Source organism: Choloepus didactylus, chromosome 8 (genome assembly GCF_015220235.1).
Source record: "Choloepus didactylus isolate mChoDid1 chromosome 8, mChoDid1.pri, whole genome shotgun sequence".
Lineage (NCBI taxonomy): Eukaryota > Metazoa > Chordata > Mammalia > Pilosa > Megalonychidae > Choloepus > Choloepus didactylus.
Genome location: NC_051314.1, coordinates 18,041,711 through 18,050,904, shown reverse-complemented (window position 1 = coordinate 18,050,904; position 9,194 = coordinate 18,041,711).

Genomic DNA, 9,194 nt, shown 5'->3' with positions numbered 1-9,194 from the left:
GGGCTTTCACTGGCTGCTCACCCCAAGTTAGCCCTCTCGATCTATCTTGATGGCTTCTTCATTCCACCTGTCCATGCTGATCTCCAGCTCTCTCTCCTCCTCCTCCCTTCAGGAAAAAGACCACAAAATTCTACTCCTAGTTATAGGCAAAACGGTTTGGCCTATTAGCAAAGGGGTTAAAAGCCGGCCCTGGAGACAGGCCCCCTGGGTCTGAATCCTAACTCTGTTTACCAGCTGTGTGACCTCAGGAAAGTTTCATGTCTTGTCCTTTAGTTTCCTCATCTGCAAAGCAGGACTGACACTAACACCTTCCTCACGGGGTTGATGGGAGGATCACCTGAGTTAATAAACATAAAGGTCTCAGGGAAACACCTGATGGCCAGCTGCTATGACAGGCACACCTCAGAGATATCGCAGATTCGGTTCCAGATGCAGTAACGAGAATATTGCAATAAAGGGAGTCACATGAATTTTTTGGCTCCCCAGTGCATATAAAAGTTAGGTTTACACTATACTGTAGTCTATTAAGTGTGCAAAGACATTGTGTCTGAAAAGCAATGCACATACCTTAATTAAATGTGACAGAGGGGCACGAAGTGACACAGGCTGTTGGAAAAATGGCGTCAGTAGATTTGCCTGACGTAGGGCTGCCACAAAACTCCAATTTGTAAAAAACACATTATCTGTGATGCGCAATAGAGCAAAATGCAATAAAACAAGGTACTTAGTGTCCTGGGCTCTTGGGATCATGTGTCATCTTCCAACCTTTTCCAAGCAAAGGCCAATGCCTCCTCAAGAAGGATTTTGGTGCCAGCTGTTAATGTCATTTCACCTTGTTGCATCTGCAAAGGGCCTTGGGTTTGAATCCAGACTCTGTCATTTTCTGACCTTGTGACATAGGCAGATCTGTCCATCTCTGTGTCTATTTTCTCATTATGAAGCGGAAATGACAAGGGTTCCTGTTTCCTGTGCTCGTTAAGGGAGATTGCACGTAAACCATCTGTAATAATAATTGTTTCTTGAGAGGCTGCTGGGTCCTGGGTGCTTTCCAATATATATTAATTCTCAGCACAATGAGCAGCACCCAGGAGGTGGCTGATAGATGTTTTCACTGTGCAGTAAGAGCAGAGGAGTGCAGGGATGGTTAGACTGGGATCAAGGAGCAAGGTGAGCTCAGGGGACGGCCAGATCCTGTGGGCTGGGGAGGCTTCCTGAGGGAGGGGGACTTGGGCTGGCCACGTAAGCAGGGAGGGTTTGAAGAGGGGTCACGCAGAAGGAACTTTAGACAAGCGGAGGCCCAGGAGCAGAGGCTGAAGGTGGGTGCAGTGCCAGCTTCCCAGGACCCACCGCTCCTTTCTGATTCAGCTAAACACAAGCAGGGGGCTGAGCATCTGGGACAGAGGGTTTGCATGGGGGTGGGTGGGTGATAAGAGCAGGAGCGAGGACTGCGGAAGGTTCCCTGCCCGGCTGAGGTGTTCAGACTTCAGTGTCAGTGAGGTGTTACCAGAGCAATAAGGACGGCCACCATTTGTTGCCCTCCTAGGTGCCAAGCACCACACCAAGGAGGGTGAATTCTCTTATTCCTCCCATTTTCCAGATGAAGAAACTGAAGCTCAGAGAGAAGAGGTCACAGGTCTGCCTAACCCCAAAGGTCAGGCCCTTGACCCAAAAGGGTCAGCATTGTCGGGGGTCTACTAGCAGCTCTGTGCACTAGCAGTCTTCACGGACACTTTTCTGTCCCTCCTCTCCCCCCACTCCTCTTCTCTCCCCTCTTCCCCCTGCACAAGGTCACACACTGACTTTGGATTCCCTCAGGCCCCCTCAGCCCCTGTGAGTCTGGTGGCCTCTGAGGCAAGCTGAATGGCCTGTGAGGGTCCAAGTGTCCCCGGAGCCCCTCCCTAGCTTTCCTTGTCTGTGTGGGACCATGTAAGGTGGAGCTGGAGATGGCAGGAGGGGACAGAGAGAGACTTCTCCAATGAGAGAGGGGACTGCACCCCTCCAACCCTGGTTTGGCATGTTATGTGCTGGGAATGAGAAACCCAGCGTTGCTATGGAAACCGCCATCCCCTGTGCCTCTGTCATTCCCAGTGGGAAGTCCTGTGCATTGGGGGGCATCTATAGGGCGCCTACTGCACAGGGCGCTGGAATGCAGAAGGACCGTCTCTGGGTGGGGGATGCAGGGGTGTGTGGGAGCTGGAGGAGAGCCCCAGGAAGGCCCTGCTCCCAGGAGGGGCTTCAGGACTTCGAGCCCAAGGGCAGGGCTGAGGGGCAGTCACAGGGCTCAGGTTGCTTCTCTAGAACAATGTCCCAAAGGCACAAGATAGTTTGCAAAACACATGGATGGGCTGTTTGGAAATGGCCTGAGTCCTCCAGTTACGGAGATTCGGGCCTGAAGACCAGCTCCGTTCACTGCCCCAAGCCTCAGTTTCTCCGCCCAGAGAAGGGCTCGGTGACAGCAGCCTCCTGTCACGGAGGTGACGGTGGGCATTGCCTGGGACCGTGACCCTATGCACCCGGCCCCTGCCTGCGTCTACAGGAGGCAGCAGCCAGCGAAGGGGCGCCCTCCACCTGCCCACTCCTCCCTGCCTGACCCCAGGGCACTAGGAGCCCCATTTTCCAAACCAGAAGGCTGAGGTTCCCACAGGGGAAGGAAGGGGCTCAAAGTTCCAGAGGGAGGCAGGGCCGGGCTGGGCCAGAGCTCTCCCCCTCCCCAGCAGCCCCTCTAGCTGGCAATGCGACCTCAGGCCCCCCTGGCTTTGACTGGGTGCTGAGCCCCAACCCCTCTTGACAGGTCATCAGGGGGATGGGGACTGCAGCAGAAACAATGTCTGTTTGGCTTTTAATATTGAAACAGAATAATGTGCTGTGCTTTCCCCGTGGAAAATAAGGAGGGAGGTGGAGAAAAACAATGCTGTGAGCCCCGACCCAGGCAGCCCCCACCGGCATCCCCCCCAGCTCCCATCAAGGAAACATTTTCTTCCAGGTGATTTGCTAGCTCTTTCTAGGGCAGAAGAAGGTGGAAAACTAATTTTAACTCCTCAGCGTTTAAAAACAATTTTATTTATTTATTTATTTATTTATTTATTTAGCTTTTATGTTTTTCAAACTAAAGAGAGGACATCAGGTGCCCCTAAGTCTACTGAGTCAGGGAGAAGCAGAAAAGTGGGGGGCAGCATGGCCTCCACCAGGTGCCCATCCACCTTCTCCCCAGTAAAGTTCCAATTGCCTCCAGCCCCTAAAGGCAAGGAAAGTGTTGTCCTAAGAGCCAGGAGGCTGAGGCCAGAAACTGGGGGAAGGGAGACCAACTCCTTCACTGATCTGCTGTGTGGCCTTGGGAAAGTCGCTTCCCCTCTCTGGGCCTCAGTGGCCTCTTCTGTCACAGGGGGGCAATACTTGCTATCTTGCCCACTTCCCAGGTAACCATGGAGACTCAAAGTAGGGCTTGGCTGATTTGTTGGTCCCAGCATTTGGAGAGACATGTTAAAACTTTGGAGAGGGTCCCACAGAGGGTGATCAGAATAGGGCAGGAATCCCAAGTTCATCTGCTGGATGGAGAGGCCCAAGGGAGCAGGCTCCGTGCCCGGCACATGGAGGGTTGTTAACGTACATTTATGAATGATAGATCAATGAGGGTTCCCACTGGGGATGGCTGGGCAAGGTTTGCCTGGAGGAGAGATCCGTGGGAAACAGGCTAATTAGTCTTTAAGCAGCAGAATGGCTGTGCCAGGCGCAGGGGAGAGAGGTGGCAGCTCCTGGGGACAATGAGTAGGTGCTACAAGGCAGCAGCTCTCAGTTCTATACGAGTGGGAGTGGGGTGGGGGAAGTGAGCTTGGATCCAGCATCTCAATATGGCTGGGAACTGAATAGAAACTGCTCATTTTTATTGAGCCCTTGCTGAGAGGCAGCAAAAGTCAGGGGTGAGGGTCCCAGTACCTGGAGCCAGGTGGCCTGGGTTCGAATCTCAGCTCTGCCACTGAGTGATCTTGGGAGAGTTGCTTCACATCTTTGTGTCGCAGTCTTGTCATCTGTAAACTGGGGATAATCACATTATCTAAATCAGGAGTTGGTATAGAGATTACAGCACACATACACACACACAGACACACACACACATCCTAGGACAGCTTGAAAACAGTAAGAGCTGTGTAAGTGTTGGCCGTTATCATTGGTTGTCCTTGGCCTGGAGTGACTTAGCTTCCTTTAGTCTTGGCCATTATCCCCATTATCCAGTTAGGAAAACCGAGGCTGGCCTAGATTTAGTGATGCTCCCAAGGTCTTGTAAGGGCAGCAGCAGAGCCCAAACCCAGCTCTCCTCCTTTCAAAGCCTGCCTCCCAGTCACAGTGTGATACTCGCATCACCCATCCGAGGGGAACGCCGTCATGTTCCCATTTCACAGCCGAAGAGGCAGAGGCCCGGCAAGTACAGGACTCAAAGCCGCACGGCTGAATAGTGGCAGAGCCCAGGTGTGGCTCTATAACCCGCTGGCTTTCTCTTCCCTACACTGCACCTTCCAACGGGCCACCCATGCGGAGCGAGGGGCCTCCTGCTGATGGCCATGGTGAGAGGAGCCCTTCCGGGGGACGTGGAGATTGGAGACTGACTGACCTTTTGCTCTCTTGCAGCCCCGAGGTTGGGCAATCAGATGAGATGAATATGTAAACCCTGGGTAAGCTGGAAATGCTGCACACATGTAATACAAGGTGAGGGATGTCAGTCTCTCCGACTGTCATTGCCAGCTGGGCCGGGAAAGCCATGATTCCCGGGGTCATTTCTTCTTGTCTCCCTCTGTCTCTTTGCCCCGTGTTTCGTTTTCCCTGTCCCTCTGTGTGTGCCTCTCTCTCCCCTCTTCCTCCCGGCTTCTGGAGCTTAAAGACGCACCACCTAGGAAAGGAACCGTGTCCCCTCCCCCTTCCCTAGCAGCCCTCCACCAAGATGAGTCATTAGTCCCTGTAGCCCCCTCTTTCTTATCTGGCCCTCGTGGATCTTGCTACTTTTGGCTGAAGAATGTTCAAAGGTATGTGATAGCCAGAGTACACTGCAGAATTTAGCTGAATTTCTAGTCAGGAAAATATGTGCCATTCTAAAGGTCATTTTTGAAAAGGAACGACTGGATCAATGTAACGCTACGTCAGCCCGATTGCCGTGTCAACATAAGAATCCTCAGCAAAAATAGATCATCTGAAAGTTATTTACTGGGCTGTGTCAGCCGGTAAGCTATTTATCTTCTCTGGGGTTGAGTTAAAACTGCACCCGAGGCATTTTAGACAAGGATCCCAATATGAAGGGTAGAATAAGAGATAATCGGATGATGCACTGGCTTGAGGGTTTCTTAAATAGATTCAATGAGCTGGAGAGTCTCAGCCTGGCAACTTCATACATTTATTCATTCTTTATTTTATTCAAGGCCGAGGGCAAAAGGAGAAGGAAACAGACACTGGGGGGGGCCGGCAGACCTGGTCCTTCTGGAGCTTTGGGTCCAGGGGTGATACAGGTGATTAAGGCAGAGTGTGTGCAGGGCTGTGACAGGGGCACCCAGGGGCCGGGAAAGGGGCCCTGCTCTCCTGGTGCTGTGAGAAGTACCGAGGACATGGGGCACTGCCCTTAGGAGGCCCCTGGGTGAACGACATGGCGTCCAGCTGCAAGAGCCCAGTGCTTTGGGTGCAGCCCATGAAACAGCCACTGAAGCAGGGTGGGCTTTGGAGACAGAAATGGGGACCACGAGCATGGAGCAGATGGTATAAGCAAAACCACAGATGCGAAAAGATGTGCAGAGTGTGCAGGAGATGTGAGCATGCTGGGGTGACTCTAGCAGAAGGCTTGTTAGAGGGGTGGCCAGAGAAGGGGGCAGGTGAGGCTGTGGGAGGCCAGGTTCTAAAGGGCCTTGAATGTCAAATTGAGGCATTTGGACGGCCTTCTGCAGGATGTGGGGCGCCCCGCAAGGGTTTTGAGCAGGGGTAGCCCAGGCAGAGCAGCAGTTTGCCTGGGCTTTGCACGGATCTCTGCAAAGGCTGGTTGCAGCTTGGGAAATGGAAGCCAGGCCAGGTGGGGGGCTGGCCCCTGCTCGCCATCTGCTGAAGTAGGGCTGTGATATGTGCCACCTGGCTTTCTGGGGGGGCAGATAGCATCTGGGAAGCAGAGCCCTCCTCTGGGGGAAGATGCTTGACTGAGCCCGAGCATGATTTATTCAGCAGCACCAGACACCTGCAGCTTGGGGCCAGCGCTGGCCTGATCATCCCATCATCCTCCAGGCCCCATTCCAGGTGCCCAGGCTGGTCTTTGACCAGTGCGTGGTGGGTGAGGACGGAGGCCAGTCCAGACGGAGCCCTTTCCACTGGGGGTGGGTGGGGTAGCATCTATATCATGGGGCCGTGTCCGGCTCGCCTGGGGGTGAGCACTGCCAGTGGCAAAGGAGTAAACTGAGGCCAAAAATGTCCTCCTGGTGCCAAGTCCTTGGGAGAGCACTGTACCTCACGGGCAATCCTTCTAGGCACACCATGGGGTTCACCCTTTCCCGCTGCCTTGTCCTAGTAAACCCAGACAGAACTCAGTGCCACCGACACCTTGCAGACCCCTTCTCTGTTGCATGTCGTGCTTGCAAACTAGAGGTCTGACCATGGTCTCTTAAATCCAAACTAGGGTGAACACTGACCAAGTAACTGTGCATCACCCCTGATATTTGCATGGCAATTTGTACCTTTCCAGAACCTGCTCACATCCTTTTTCCCTCTTGGGTCTCACCACGATCCTGAGAGGTGGGCAGGGCCAATATGAGTTGGTCCAGAGATGGGGCATTGCTGGGTCGCCCGCTGGCCAGGGACCGAGCAAGGAGCAGCAGACTCTCCTTGACTCCACGGTCCATGGGATAACTCGAGACACAAAGGGTTCTCATTCACTGAGCCTAGGGGCGGCATGTATTTCTGCAGGCCCTCCGAGTGGGCTCTAACACTCCTAATTTCAGGCTAATTTTGTTTTTAAAATTTTTTTTGCCTAAAGGTAGGAGAGTAACCCAGGGACTCAGTAGCTGATTACTGTTAAGACTGACCACCGAATGATGATATTAGTCAAGTTTTACTTTTACTCGGCCCTATTGACCCTAAAGCTGGTTTTCTCTTATGATCCACCCTCAAAATGGAGCTGATCACAGCCAGGTTGCTCCCAACCCCAGCTGCGCACTCAGCTTTCCCAGAGTCAATAAACTATTTTTTTATTTTTTTATTTTTTGGCGCACTTACTCTTTATCAAGCAGGCTAGGCCTAAGCTAAGCACGCTGCAGGCATGACCTCAATGAATCATAACAACAAATCTGTAAAGTGGCTATCATTGTCATTTCCATTTTTCAGATGCAAACACTGAGGTGCAGAGAGACTCAGTAATGAACTTGAGTTACAAAGCCAGGTTCATGACCGAATGTCAGACCCCAGCACCCAGGGGAGCAACCAGGCATTTTACCGCCTCCCCCTCCTCCAGCTTCTCTGCCAGTGCAGGGACCCCGGGGGGCAGTGGAGGGCCACGGACTTGGGAAGTGAACGGGGTAGGGGACAGCCCCTGGCTCCCAGCAAGGGCCACCCAGGGCCGGGGCAAGTCAGCAATTAACCTGCATTGGGCTCCCCGTGGCTGCTGCTCCCCCCAGGTCCTTGTCACCATCCTTAATTGTGAAATAACAGCGAGAGAGGGAAGGGTGGCGAGTGAGCATGCAGATGGCCCTGCTGACAAGCGTGGGCCTCATCTGTTCTTTATGTAAGAGTCACTCCGTTTCCCAGGCTGCCTTAGAGTCAGACGTTTAAACACTTGTTTTGTGTTTATAATACAGAGAAAGAAATTAAAAGACTCCCGTGGGAAAATGAGGAAGAAAAAAAGGAGGAGTGATTCTGGGGGTTTGCCAGGCAAGATGGAGAGAGAAGACAGGTCCGGGACTAGTTTTGAGATGATGGCGAGAAGGTGTCTTCCCCAGGCTGGGGCGGCAGGATCCGGGATTCTGAGATCCAGAGCAGGGAAAGGGATTGACACAGAAGAGGGCGATTGTCCAAGACCCACTCCTCTGCTAAGCCTTGTGCCAGACACTTTACACACTCGCTCTATTTCTCTCCCTGGCCCTGTTTTACGGATGGGGAAACTGAGGCTTGGGGAGGCTCAGTGATTGGGCCCAGGTCAGAAGGCCTGATAACCAGACTTGGCCTGGGACTGCTGCAAGTTTATCCCCTCTGGAATGCCTTCCCCCATTAAATCCCAGCTCCTGCAGAAAGCCTTCCCAGATAAGACAGCCTGGTAACATGGGCCTCTCCTCCCCAAACTTTCCCCCAGTAAGAAGGCCTCCTGCTTCTGACCTTACATTGCTCTAAAACTTCGTAGTCTCCTGGAATCTGTGTTGGAAGAAACCTCAGTGGTCTGACTCCAAGCCACCACTGGATCTCTAGATTCTCTAAGACACCCAGAGCTCGGCTTGGACACTTGTGCAGACAGGGAATTAGCCTGTTGCCGCTTTAGAGGGAGAGGATGGTTTCATACTTCTCCGTGATGTAATGTCCTAATGGGCAATGCCCAGCAGTCTCTTATCTACTTCCTTCCAGAACTAGCACAGAGCTGGATGCAATAAGAGTTGGCACAAACACAGCATGGGAGAGCTGCAAGGGCAAACAGTCGAACCATCTCTTTTTACAAATGAAGAAACAAAGGCCTAGAAGGCTGGGGTTTGCCCAAGGTCACCCAGTGAGCTGGGGACAGAGCTGGAACTAGAACGCAGTTCCCAACTCCTAGCCCCATGCTCCTCCCGCTTTTTGCCCAACCTTGGGTCTTGCATCTTCTGCAGATTTAGCTGCTCCCTCTTTGATGCTCATTAAAGTACAACCTGTTCAGGAGTCTGTTTTCACAACAGACCCACAGTTTTGGAGAGCAGGGGCTTCCTGTTTCCATCTCTGGACCCACAGCTTCTTGCATAGGGCCTGGGCGCTGGGAAATGTTGGAGATAGGTAGGTGGGGAGGGAGAGAGGGAGAAGGAAGGGAAGATGGAGGAGAGGGAGAGGCAGGGGCTTCCACTTGAGGGGTCTCCTGAGACAACCTGTCAGAGCAGTTGGAGGGACCATCTCTTGGTCTGACCGTGGGCAAGAAGTTATCTGAATGTTACTCTATAATAGTCATGGAAATAAGGAGAGTTCACAGGGTAATCTGCTTTATTCAATCCCAAGTGCTTCTGGGA